The sequence below is a fragment of the Neomonachus schauinslandi genome, chromosome 9, assembly GCF_002201575.2.
Source record: "Neomonachus schauinslandi chromosome 9, ASM220157v2, whole genome shotgun sequence".
NCBI classification, from domain to species: Eukaryota; Metazoa; Chordata; class Mammalia; order Carnivora; family Phocidae; genus Neomonachus; species Neomonachus schauinslandi.
In genome coordinates this window covers 64592606-64606952 of record NC_058411.1, presented here as the reverse complement: position 1 = coordinate 64606952, position 14347 = coordinate 64592606, and the positions used below count along the sequence as shown (strand labels likewise).

At 34.0% G+C, this 14347-nt stretch overlaps 1 protein-coding gene across 1 annotated transcript in view; it reads left to right on the top strand.

Moving 5' to 3' along the window:
* The window catches only part of SCFD1 (sec1 family domain containing 1), a 105787-nt gene that overhangs the window by 48011 nt on the left and 43429 nt on the right, over window positions 1-14347 (top strand). The window lies entirely within an intron of this gene.

Here is a 14347-nt window from a genome sequence, read left to right as displayed (position 1 = left end):
TTAGTAAAAATCTCAGGGCCAACCATTCCAGTCAGAGGGACTAAAAAGTGCAAAAGCCTTAGGACAAGGAACGAGGTTGGTGTGTTTAAGGATGTAAAAGAAGACTAATAGTGCTTATGATGAGGAGGGAAAAAGTGATAGACTATGGGATCAAGAGAAATAGCAATTTAAGTGTGATAGGAAGTCATTGGAGATTAATGACATGATCTGATTTGCGTTTCAAATGGAGAATTGAAGAGTATGAGTGATGGGTGAGTTCTGGAAATAAGTGTGGAATTGAAAGACAGCTATTACTACTGTCTAGATGAAAAATGGTGTTTTTTTAAGGCAAAATTTACTATAAATTCTTTATGATGTTTATTTGTAATTTTACACTAATGATTTTATATGAGTTTTCAAAATCATTTTGTGCTAGTAGAGGCCATCTGTCTGACTTTAACATGCTATCATGCATGACCCACATAATTCTGCTTTAACTATACAACTATACAAGTATAGTTGTATTTAATAAACTGCATTACCAGACCTGGTAATTTGGCTCTCTTTATAAAACAAGTTCAAACTAATTTGTCATTCAGTGTGTTAAGTGATTTTATAAAAAAGCCACATATTTTGGGATGATTGTTCTGTTTTAACGCAAGGAGGGCACCCTTTTAATAGGGTCTGATTTAAAGAAACCATGCTACAAAGGACATTCACTTGGAGAAGGAAACTGATGCCCTCTGTAGGATACACTGTTCCTCATTGGGTCATTCTTAAAAAAACCCAGTCAACATCAGAACATCTTTAAATATCATTGATAAAGGAGAATATTTATCTTAAATACTTACATATCAGTTATAGTTGTATTTAATAAACTGCATACTCTAAGAAATATTCTGATACAAGAAATTCTTTTAGTAGAGAAAAATTGGAATGTTTTCTGTGAAGAGTCCTTGTAATGTTGACCCTCTCTTTTAAGTTATTCTTCCTCCTTGTCAAAATTAGGCTGTAAATTCTGCTATTCCCAATATTTCTCATTACTGCTGGTTATAAAATTTCTTCTTAAAGTTTTCCATAATTATTAAATTTCCAGCCTCATAATATTTACTTTTAAGTGGCGTGTTTATTTGTACTATTACTATTCTACACCAGGTACCTCTGGCTGTAATGTTCCTATTAACTAAGTAAGTAGTTTTCTCCATGGTCACTTGCTCTTTTCACCAGAGTTTATTGACTATTTGAGCTTCACTTCTTTGTAAACTTTTATTCACCTAATATTTTTTATTACTATTAGGAAGAATATTATGACTTTTTATGAAGAGATCTTAGAACATTTCCCTTGGTATTCATCTCATTTCAGTTTTGCATATTTCTCCTTTTGGGATGTTTAGATCATAGCTGCTTTTTACATTTCCTTAGATCATTTTTTGAAGCAGAATACTAGAAGGAAATAATTTCTTTAGAGGTCGTGACAGTTATCTGGCAATCATTGTTTTGGTGGAAAGCTAGAAGTAGCACATCAATTTGCAACAACTTTGGCAAATATTATGTTACTATTCTAAGGGTTTTAGTGGCTTGGGTGGTTAACTTTAGTTTAATAGATTAAAGGGTAAATTGTTGAGTTCTCATTTGTTTTGAGTAATCCATACCTTTTAAATTTCTCCTTAGCAATTCTTTCATTTCTAATACAAATATGGCTTCACCACTTGCTGGTTTTTGGGGAATGACTCCTGGGATTACTTAAATAATTTATAGGCAGATTTTAATTTATTTCAGTTATTGTTATCCCACCTGCATAGTCAAACTGAATTAAGTACTCTTTAGCAGATACCTAAGAAAAGGAAAAGACCTCTATGTGTAAGTCATAGTAGATGAGAGTTAGAAATGGCATGATGTACTCTTTCCCCTAATGCTCCCACCTGAAAGGAAGATCTCTAACATCTGAACACTCCATCTGAATACAGCCAGCAAAAACCAAGCTGTTAGTAAGCTTTTATGGATTGAGGCTTCATCGGTGCTGAATTTTTATTTTTGTTTTGCTGCTTCTTGTGGAGAAAGTTAAGAGGTACTGAATTAGATCTAAAGACATCATCTGATCAAGCAGATGTACTACTGCCTTAGGTCTGCACTCTGTACAAGGTTTAGCCCTTGGTAGCAGTGCTAGCTTTTAACCTTAGCATCTCCTCCAGGGGCTTATTTTACTTTGGCTCAACTTTTTATCTCTTTTAGGGGAAGACAAGCTTTAAAAATAGACACTCTCTTAACTGATTTCCACTAGTCAACATGCCAAATTAACTGATGCCCTTTATTCCCTCTATAAAACATAGCGGCTGCTGGCCACACTATGACATGCAGACAGCTCGCGGCTAGGATGCCTCACAGGTTGAATTTTTTGCTTACCTAAGAGTTATTTATATTTGATTCCAAACTATTTATGCCAATTGTATGAGTAGGAAAAGAGGATTGTTTCTTTAAAACTAGGTTATACACCTTAGACTTATTGAAGATGGTGATTTAACTCTTGTTTAAATTAGTACTAGGTTAAAAAAAAATTTTTTTAACTGTAAAAATTGGGAAAATCTTGAAAAATACTAAAATTGCTTTGCAAATGACTGTAAGTTTTTTGGTTCCACTTCAAAGAATCTGAAACTAGAAATCATAGGTGACCCCTTATAGATGTGCTTTATGCAGGAAAGAAAAAAAAATTTAGTGAAACCTCTGTACTCAAAGAAAAGGCATCGGACCTACATCAGCTGATGAGATGAGCATAAGGCAGGGTTATCTGCGCACCTCCGACCTTCTCTGTGACAGCCATCTCCAGCACGGAGGCAGCCCTGCCTCACACTCACCGATGGAGCACCGAGACATTGGGATAAAGACCTTTAGAGGAAATGGGAAAAGGAAAAGGCTGAAGGAGAACAGTTTCTTTACCATTACTCTCTGGACAAGATATTGGCTACGTTTGCAAGGGGTATTTATGTGCAAACCTTTAAACAAGGTGTGATCTTTATTTTATCTGCATTTAGTGTTGCAGATGAGTTGTAAACCCAACTGAAAGAGGAATGCCCTTCAAGAACTTTCTCTGAAAGCTCCAAGTGTACATTTAAGTGTTACTTGAAAGGAGGACCTTTGCATGGCAGCTAATAGTGCTTTCTGCTAAGCAGGATTGGTTTATATGATCATAATTAATATTTGCTGAATAATACACTAAAAGTGCTTCATGAATAGTGTCATCTATGGAGCTTAAAAATTGAGGAAAAAAGAATATATACATCATGTCTGATAGAAAACATCTGCCACAATGCTGTATAATTAATGTATGCTGAATGTGGTTCCATATTATTTCATACTTTCAGAAGTCCACTGAGAAGAAAACGCTCACGTTGCCAACTTCGTATACTTTGTTGGTTGGTACTGCTTAGGAAGGGTTCATAGAAACACTCACCGTCTCTCTTCAACTTTATCTTTCTGCTCCCTACACCTGTTGCCTGTTCTCTCATATTCTGTTCCCTCTTCCTCCACTCATACATATGCAACAAAAAGGGGAGTATTTATTTCCCCAAATTGTATCAACTTAATAAGGACTAAGAAATCATGATTATAAAATAAATGCTATAAAAATTGAAGGAAAAAAAAAAGATTGACAGGCAATTGTGTATTTTAGGTCTTAAGTTAAAAGTCAGTATTTAGAATGTATGTTTGTGTTTTATATTATAAACATAAACACAAGTTTGTGGGGGTTTTTTTTTTTGTCATTCTTTACATTAACTGACTTTGATTAAGTGATCACCACTCCCCTATCACAATAGGGAAGAAATTTTACTGTACTAGAAATCAGAACATTTCTCTGGCTGTATTTTTTTTTTTTTTAATTCTTTTGAAACAGAGAAAGAGAGAAAGAGCATACACAGGGGAGAGAGGCAGAGGGAGAAGGAGAAGCAGACTCCCCGCTGAGCCAGGAGCCCGATGGGGGGCTGGATCTCAGGACCCAGAGATCATGACCTGACCTGAAGGCAGACGCTTAACCATCTGAGACGCCCAGGCGCCCCTCTCTGGCTATATTTTAAATGATCTCAGTATACATACCAAGTGAATGTTCGTATGATCTTGATGTCTTTTCGAGGCAGGGGGACAATATGTTCCGTAATAGAAAGTCCCCAGTGGATAAGCTATCATTGTCTTTTACCTCTTCTTGTCCAAATAAGATGAGTCACTATCAGAACTTGAAGTTTTCTTCAATTTTTGACCAAACGTAGCTCTTGAATGAGTGGAATATCCTTTAACTTCTCACTCACTGTGAATTTCAGGAGACTATTTCCACAACTCCCAAAAAAAAGTGTGAAATTACCTTTCTCTAGCTCTTTGCTCTCACTTCTCTGCCATCTGCTTTTGTGAAGATAAAGCATTGTCATTGAGATGCAATTATAAAGATTAAATTCAGAGAAATAAAGACTTCTCAGAACATTCAATAAGAAAATAAATAACCTAATTAAAAAATGGGCATAAGATTTAAACAGACTTATCTGAAAAAGGTATATAGATGACAAGTAAGTTTAATCTCGTTAATCATTAGACAAATGGAAGCAAAAACCACAATGAGACATCACTACACATCTATTAAAAATGTCTAAAATTAAAAAATCAATCATGCCAACCTTTGGCAAAGATACAGAGGAACTAGAACTTTGATACACTGCTGGTAGAAATATAAAATGGTATATCCACTTTGGAAAATAGTTCCTCAGTTTGTAAAATGTTAAACAGAAACCTATCATTGGTCCAGCCATTCCATTCCTAGGTATTTACCCAAGGCAAATGAAAGCCTATGTTTATTGTACACAAATATTTACAGCAAGTTTGTTGTAATAACCAAAAACTGGAAACAACTCAATGTCCACTGACAGCTGAATTGGATAAATTATATCCATAAAATGGAATACTATTCAGCAATGAAAAGGAAGGTACTTTGACACATACAACAATATGGATGAATTTCAAATACACGAAGAAGCCACATTAAAGAAGAGTACATAATATGATTGCATTTACATTAAATTCATAAAAATGCAAGCTAATCTGTAGTGACAAAATGCATATCACTGCTTGCCTAGTAACCTGGAGAAGAGTGTTGGAGGGCCAAAAGGGAGGCATTACAAAGGAAACTTTTCTGGGTAATGAATGGTAGGTTCACTATCTGGATCGTGTTCATGATTTCATTTGTATATATACATACATACATATATATATATGTATGTATGTTATAAATAAAGATGCTATAAATGCCCATGAGGTTTTTGGGTGGATATATTTTTAGCTCCTTTGGATAAATACCAAGGAGTTGGTTGCTGGATCATATGATAAGAGTATGTTTAGATTTGTAACAAAACTGCCCACTGCCAAACTGCCTTCCAAAGTGGCTGCGCTATTCTGCATCCCCACCAGCAGTGAATGAGAGTTCTTGTTGCTTCACATCCTTACCAGCATTCGGTGTTGTCAGCGTTGGGATTTCAATGATTCTAGTATATGTGTAGTGGTATCACATTGTTTTAATTTGCAGTTCCCTAATGACATATGATGTGGATCATCTTTTCATATGCTTACTTGCCATCTGGATCTTCTTTGGTGAGGTGTCTGTTCCCATCTTTGGCCCATTTTTTTAACTGGGTTGTTTATTTTCTTAATGTTGAGTTTTAAGCATTCTCCATATTTGGGGGGAAAATGTCCTCTAATGGATATATCTTTTGCAAATATTTTCTCCACGTCTGTGGCTTGTCTTCTCATTCTCTTGATGGTATCTTTCACAGAACAGAAGCTTCTCATTTTAATTAAGTCCAGCTTATTTTTTTCTTTCGTGGATCATGCCTTTGGTGTTGTATCTATTAAGTCTTTGCTATACCTAAAGTCGTCTAAGTTTTCTCCTATGTTATCTTCTAGGAGTTTTATAGTTTTGAATTTCCCTTTAGGTCTATGATCCATTTTGAGTTAATTTTTGTTAAAGGTAGGGTCTGTGTCTGGATTCATTTTTTTTTTCTTTTGCATGTAGACATCCAGTTGTTCCAGTACTGTTTGTTGAAAAGACTGTCCTTTCTCCATTGAATTGCTTTTGCTTTTCTGTGAAAGATAGGTTGACTATATTTGTGTGGGTCTATTTCTGCATATCTCTTTTCTGTTCCATTGATATATTTGTCCTATTTTTTGGCTAGTAACACATGGTTAGGTATTGTAGCTATATTTTAAGTCATAAAGTCCTTTGTCTTTTTTCTTCTTCAATATTGTTTTGGTTATTCTGGGTCTCCCATGTCTCCATATAAACCTTAGAATCAGTTTGTTGATATCTACAAAATAACTTGCTGGGAGTTTGATTGAGATTGTATTGAATCTATAGATCAAGTTAGGAAGAACATGGATTATCTCTCCATTTATTTGGTTGTTCTTTGGTTTCTTTAATCAGAGTTTTGTAGCTTTCCTCATACAGATCTTACACGTATTTGGTTAGATTTATAACTTTCATTTTTTATTTTTTTGAGTACTAATGAAAATAGTATTTTTTATTTAATTTCAGATTTAAATTGTTCATTGCTAATACATCAGAAAGCAGTTGGCTTTTATATATTAGCCTTGTATCCTACAGCCTTGATATAATCACTTACTAGTTCCTGGAGTTTTTGTTGTTTCTTCGGGATTTTCTATATAGACAAGCATGTCATCTGTGAACAAAGACAGTTTTATTTCTTCCTGCCCAGTCTTTATTCCTTTTATTTCCTTTTCTTTTCTAATTACATTAGCTAGGACCTTCATTATGCGGTTGAAAGAGTGCAAGAGGGGACATCCTTGCCTTTTTCCTACTGTAGCCATTGACTTTTGTATATTAACCTTGTATCCTGCACCTGTGATATAGTCGCTTATTAGTTCCAGAAATTTTTGGTTGTTTTTTGAAATTTTCTACATTAACAGTTGTGTCCTCTGCAAATGAAGAGTTTTGTTTTTTTTTTTCCCAATCTGTATACCTCTGATTTCCTTCTCTTGTTTATTGCATTAGCAAGGGCTTCCCATACGGTGTTAAATAGGAGTGCGAGAGGGGGCATCCTTGCCTTGTTCCTATCTTAGCTGGAAAGCATCTAGTTTCTCATGATTTGCATTCTATTTTCTAAAAGAGATTGTAGAGAACTGTTATAATTTCTGCTTAAAATGTTTGACAAAATTCATTAGTGAACACATCTAGACTTTATGCTTTCTATTATGGAAGGTTATTCATTATTGATCAATTTCTTTAATAGATGTAGACGTATTCAGATTATCTGTTTCTCTTTTAGTGAGTTTTCATGGATTGTGTCTTTCAAAGAAGTGGCTCGTTTCATCTAGATTCTCAAGTTTGTGAGCATAGAATTGTTCAAAATACTCCTTTATCATCCTTTTGATGTCATAGGATCAGTAGTAATGGCCTCTCTTTCATTTCTGATATTTTTCCATTTGTGTTTTCTCTCCTTTTTTCTTAGTTAACCTGGCTAGATATTTATCAATTTAATTGATCTCTTCAAAGAGTCAGCTTTTGGTTCCAGTGATTTTCTCTGTTAATTTTTTGTTTTTAATTTCACTGATCTCTGTTCTAATTTTTCTTATTTCTTTTCTGGTGCTTACTTTAAATTTAATTTACTCTTCTTTTCCTGGCTATATCTTTTAAGAGTTCAACACATTGTTGTTATAAATTAAAACAAAATGCTTCTGAGAGTCATAGTAAAATAAGACTTATTATAGTTTACAAGTGCCATATAAATCTATTTTTTCCAGAAATATTATAAATAAAGCAGTTTTTGGTATTTCATTATAATAAGGTTGCTAATATTTGTATTTTTAATACTTTTCATCTATAAAGATCGTTTCACATACATTTTAAATTTTTTATTACATAGATCACTTTAGTCAGAGTTTTTTTTAGGAGTCAATATATAGTATCATTTATAGATTAAAGTTGTTTATTCTAAAACAGAATTAAGGCAGATTTCACAAATAGCATATAGGACAAAAATAATGAAATAAAAATGGAATAGGTGACATATAGTTATAATGATAATTCTCAAATTTGGCTTTGTATTTTCAGGCAACCAAGATTTAAAAAAAGAGAGAGAGAGATGTGATTAAGTTTAAAAAAAACAAAACCCTTCTTATCAGAAAGGAGAATTTGTTTTTTATTCTTTTTTAAAAATTTTTATTTATTTATTTTAAGTATACTCCCACTATGGGGCTTGAACTCATGACCCCGAGATCAAGAGTTACATGCTACACTGACTGAGCCAGCCAGGCACCCCTTAAATTTAATTAATTAATTTATTTATTTAAGTATATTTATTTATTTTGAGTATATTTTTTATTCTAAGCAAAGTGTTCCTTAGCATCATATCACAAAATACATTGCTCATATTGGGCATTATCTAGAATAAATTAAGTGATGTAATGGTATAGTATATTAATATCAGTTACACCCTTGTGTAATTAATTTTAATATAACATAATTTTAATTCTTGTGTACTTAATTTTAAAATAAAATAATATAAAAATAATATAAATATTATTAAAATATATTATAAATAATATAAATATTAATATAAAATTCTGTATAGCAACTTTAATGAACATCAAAGGTATAATATTAAAATATAATTCAGGGGCGCCTGGGTGGCTCAGTTGGTTGGGTGTCCGACTCTTGATTTCCATTCAGGTCATGATCTCAGGGGGATCCAGCCCCACATCCAGCTCCATGCTCAGCAGGGAGACTGTTTGAGGTTCTCTCTCTTCTCCCTCTGCCCTTCCCCGTGGGCCCCGCCCCTCGCTTGCACCTGCTCGCGCACTCTCTCCCTCTCTAAAATAAGTAAAATCTTTTAAAAAATTAAAAAATATATAATTCAGTGAGGGCAGTTTTATGAGTTTCCAATGTAGTAAGGTCTAAGTTTATAACATTTTAGTATCTGGAGTGGAAAGATTGCATATTCTTTAAATAATATGTTACTACTTTTTTTCAATTGGGCTTTTGGTAGGAATTTGATAGAGAAGTTGAAGTTGCATATTCTGATTTGGGCCTGAAATGCTAGAAATTCAGTGTTCTTATTTGAAAGAAAAATGCATCTATTTGGAAATGAGATAATCAAGTGGTAAGATTGATAGCCTGTTGTAAAAATTGAGGATCCTAACCAAGTTCCTAATCCTGACAGTGCAATCAATGTCCATCACTGCATAGATGAATTTTATTTAAGATTTCTAAGTCACTCTGTCATATGAACAAGTACTCCAGAGTAAATATATTCATCCACCTGTGTTATAGAACACCTTCAAAAATAATTTCATGTATTATCTGGGCTTTGCACCACATAATTTTTTATGATGGCAACCAATTCAAACCCACCAGTATGAAATGCAACAAAATGTACACCTAAAGAATGGAAAATATATTAACATGCTATTTTGTTACATCATAAAAAGCAGTTGAGATTTGGAGAATTTGTTCATTACCTTGCAGGGGACAAGGCATATAATAATAAATAAGTAGTCACAAGGAGTTCATATTCTAGTGACCGACCAACTGCAGACTATTACAAGTGCTGCCCACCCAGGGGATCAGATATTCCAAATATAGCACTAAAAGATGATAGGGATTCAACATGTGAAGAAGAAAGAAAGAACAGGAAAAGCTAGGTTATAAATGATCTTCAACTTAGGTATAGGTTATATTCTAAAAATACAGTCCTAGGGACCCCTGGGTGGCTCAGTCATTAAGCGTCTGCCTTCAGCTCAGGTCATGATCCCAGGGTCCTGGGATCAAGGCCCGCATTGGGCTCCCTGCTCCACGGGAACACTTTTCCCTCTCCCACTCCGCCTGCTTGTATTCCCTCTCTTGCTGTCTCTTTCTCTGTCAAATAAATAAATAAAATCTTTTAAAAAATAAAATAAAAATACAGTTCTAAGTTCATCTTAGCTTAGGCTATACTTTCCTGTAGATAAAATGTGATGTATAGATCTCTATTCTTTCAAACCCTATTTAATTCATTATGTGGAATATTCCTAGTATTGTCTTTCAACTGAGAAGGGTTTATCATCCCCTCTCTCTCCCATGAGAAGTAGAGGAGAGGAATATTGAGATTCTTAATAGTAAAAGGAAGTATAACTCTAATCCTTCCTTTCTTTTTCTTTTTCTTTTTTAAGTTGGGCGTGGAGCCCAACACGGGGCTTGAACCCATGACCCTGATATCAAGACCTGAGCTGAGGTCAAGAGTCGGACACTTAACCGACTGAGCCACCCAGGCGCCCCAACTCTAATCCTTTCTTACCTTTACTTTCACTGCTGACTTGTGCTAGGGGATAGAATTAGGGTTTGGAAAAGAGGGAAGGCCAAGAAATACCACTCTAGACTTTGTCATCAACAGTCATAGACTGAGGTGAGGAATGAGAATTCTTCATGTGAGGAGGGAGCAGTGAGCAGGGAGCAGGGAACACCAGAATGGTGGTGTTTGTAGCTAGAATGGAGCGAATGGTTAAGAGAAGGAAAAGTCCCTCACAGGGAAAAAGGAATTCGTTTCATGCCCTGTACCGTTCATCTGACAAATGTCCCTTGGTAATGGATTTTCAAAAGACAAAATATGAATACTACTTGTACATCCCAGATGACTCTTAAAGAGTTCTCCATTACTGTGAGTGAAGGGGCAAGCTAGTTTTTAAAAGTGCCTTCTTCTTTTGTTCCATTTCAAAATAGGCTGTCGCCAGTCAAAAAAGTTGTGTGTGTGTGTGTGTGTGTGTGTTATGTTAATTTAATATAAATGTTGAGGTAGTGTACTGAAAAGTGAAAAACATCAGGCTGATTTTCCACTGGTAACTCTGAAATTGGGAGAAAAACACTAGAATTTTTTAAAAATCAGATTCTTCACTTAGCCCTTTTAAAGGGATTTTTGAGAAATTTACGGCTTTCAGAGTTCATATTCACTAGATGTAATCTGTATTCCATGCATAGTCCTTTGGTTTTCTATGGTATTCCCTTCTTACTATTTATTCTTGATATTTATTGAAGTTACCAAATGTCTGTTTATTATCTTGACCTCGTTATTTTGTTTTATATTTTTAATTTGTCTGTTTTCCATGTAACTGTTATCCAAATTGTATTCTCCTTTGAACTCATGTATAAGAATAATTAATCTTTGGGATTACAGAAATTGTTTCTCTTAGTATTTTCCTTTACTTCAAGAAACTGAGAAAGGATCTCTAGATAATATATATATTGGCCAAAATAACCTTTTACCACATATACATAAATTATGTGTATTACCCCCCAAAAAACCAAATATGTACTAATTGACAAATATACTTTCTTTCATAAAGCATATACAAAAGAAGCAATAAATTGTACTTGAGGAAAATATAATTTTCCCTACTCTTTATCTGTGGTGTACATTGGAGTCTGACCTGGATTTGAATCTCAACTCTCTACTACTTCTACTCTGGTAACCTTGAATAAATATATGTTTCTGTGTGTCTGTTTCTTCATCTTTAAAATGGGACTAATAATTCCTAGTTCATAGTGTTACTTGGAGAATTAAATGAGATTATCTAAATTAGTAGTTTTTAAACATTCTTCTCTGGTACTCTAGGTCACTGTAGGGACATTTGATGGGTCATTTGTATCTATTTTATGGGGTTCTGCAGAAGATTTGGTTTGAGAGAGAGGGTCCTGAGGTTCTCTATTTAAAAACATTTGAAAGCCATAGCTGCAAGTAAAGTGCCTTGCACAGATAGAACTAGACATACCCTAGTTCTCATGCAGGTTAAAAAATCTTGACTTCACTCCTTTCCCTCCTTCATGGGAATCAGTATATTAAAATGCTAAGTTACTTCTCTTTAACTGCTTTATCGAGGTCTAATTCACATACCATACAGTTCACCTATTTAAAGGGTATGATTCGTTGGTTTTTAGTTTATTCACAGAGTTGTGCAACCACAGCCAAAATGTACTTTCAGAACATTTCCATCACCTCCAAAAGAAACTCCCTACCCATTATCAATCAGACTAACTTATTTTGGATTCTATTTCCATTGCTTATTAGAACTTTAAATATAAGTAAATTGATATATCAAGAAGAAAGGAAAACAAATCTAATGAACCATGTTTCTTCACTGATTTGTAGGTACAGACATTAGAGTCCATTATGGCATTTAGCATACTTAATTTTATATATGAAGTCACCAAAGACAGTTCTTTACATTTTTCACTTCTAGAAGTTCATTTATCTACTTTCATGACTTCTAAAGATGACTACTTGATCTGTGTATGTCCTGCTCTTAGTTGAGAAATTCAACAAATACTTTGTCAAGTACTTGTTATGAGCCACGTGCTATGTTAGACTCCTAGGGTGAAACAATTAATTTAACAATTTTTAGAAGGGTGGCATGTAAACAAAGGAGAGTAATAAAGTGTGATCATACTATAAAGAGGTATGTAAAATGCTGATGGTACACATTTAAGAGAGTAATAAATTCTTCCAGCCAAGAAAGAGAATGAGGGAAGGGCAATCAGGAGAAGGAACAGAGATTGAAGAGAGTTGCAGAGAAGCTCGTCCTTAAAGAATGAATAGAATTCACTGCACAGGTAATAGAGGAGGAATATATTCTTAGGAAGCTAAGAGAATAACCCAAGCCTATACTTAGAGGACTAAAAGCATACGTGATATTTAATGAAAAGTGAGGTATTTGATGTGACTAGAGGAAACTAAATACAGTGAAGAGTTGTGAAACAGAAAAGGTTGACTAGAGCCTGAAAGTCAGCTTAATACCTTATTTTATCACCTTCCCCCCTCTTCTTCCCTGACTTCACTCTACAGATAATTAGCCTTTCCCAGTCTGATATTGAGTTCACATTAACATAGTTCCTACTGCCATCATCCTAGTTTCCCTGGAGTTATCTTTGACTTTTTTTCACTGCTTTGCTTCCCATATCCATTCACATGTTAATTATTATTCACATGTTAATTATTATATGCCTGTCTCTTTCTTTCCATTCCCACAGACACTATCATGGTCTCTTTCCTAGGATCTCTTTTCCATTTCTTTTGTCCATTTTTAATATTATATTTTTCCATTCCTAGGACTTCACCTCTTAATATGTTTTGGTACTGAAAGTAGCTTTAATACAATAGCTAAAATAGTTCCTATCTGAAGACTGTGAAGGGCCAAAAGGTTTCTAAGAAGGAAAACTCTTACAGAGTTTATTATACTCCTATCAGGAGTTGATTGACAAGGGAATTCTCTGTGTACTGATGTAGAATATATTGTTGAGTTAAAGCAAAGAACAGAAGAGTATAGTATATTCCCTTTGTGTCAGAAAGCTGAAGAATATTAGGATATAGACCCTATTTTCTTATATTTTGCATAAAGGAACTGGACAACTATAGAAGAAATAATTGAAGTAAATATCCATAGGCTTAGGGGTGGAAGAGAAGATGGGTGAGGACAGGTCTCAAAGTATCCCTTCTTATGTTGTTCTGATTTTTAAACTGAGTATTTCATCTATTTAAAATTCTGGCCTTGTGTGCCACTGTGGGGGAAGTGGGACTGAAGGACTCTGACTGATTTTCTGTTACCTTATATATGAAATCACTCCTTAGTCTACCATTCAGACTTCTGCTCTCTGATTATGCCATGGTTTGATCCCTTTCACTGAAATGAACTCTGTTCATGTCCCCAAATCACTTTCAAAACTTAAGTCAAAATACATTACTTCCTTCTCTACAGTTGGTTAACTGTTTATTTCATGCTATCATTTTAGCTTAATGTATTTATGTTCTCTGTTTGTTTTGATTCTTCATTGGTATCTCTATGAGTATTCTGATTTATTTCATGAATGATTTCTACTCCCATTGAGATTTTAACACTTTCAATAGAAATCATATTCTTTTCTCTTTTGTATTATTGAAACATAATTTAGTAGATACTTGATAAAGATGATTTTTATTTACTTTGGAGGATCCTAACATTTTAACTTCTTTTGGATAATTTTAATAAATTTTAAATTAGAAGAGGTATATAGAAAAGTTAAGTTTGACTACTTTTCCATTACCTAAAACTTCAAAGTATTAAGTAGGAAAATTAATGAGGAAAATTAGTTTTATTTAAAAAACATGGAATATATTTAGGGTAATTTTCTGTCCAGTTAAGGTGAAAATGTGTGGATTTGCGCACTAAAAAAGTAAACGTAACATGACCACCTGACGTTAATTTGCCTGGAATACAATATGATTTATATGCTAGTTACTAATTAATAGTAATTGAGATTGGTGTGATTTTTATCTTTGCTAATATATATATATATAAAGTCAGATATAAAATAGTT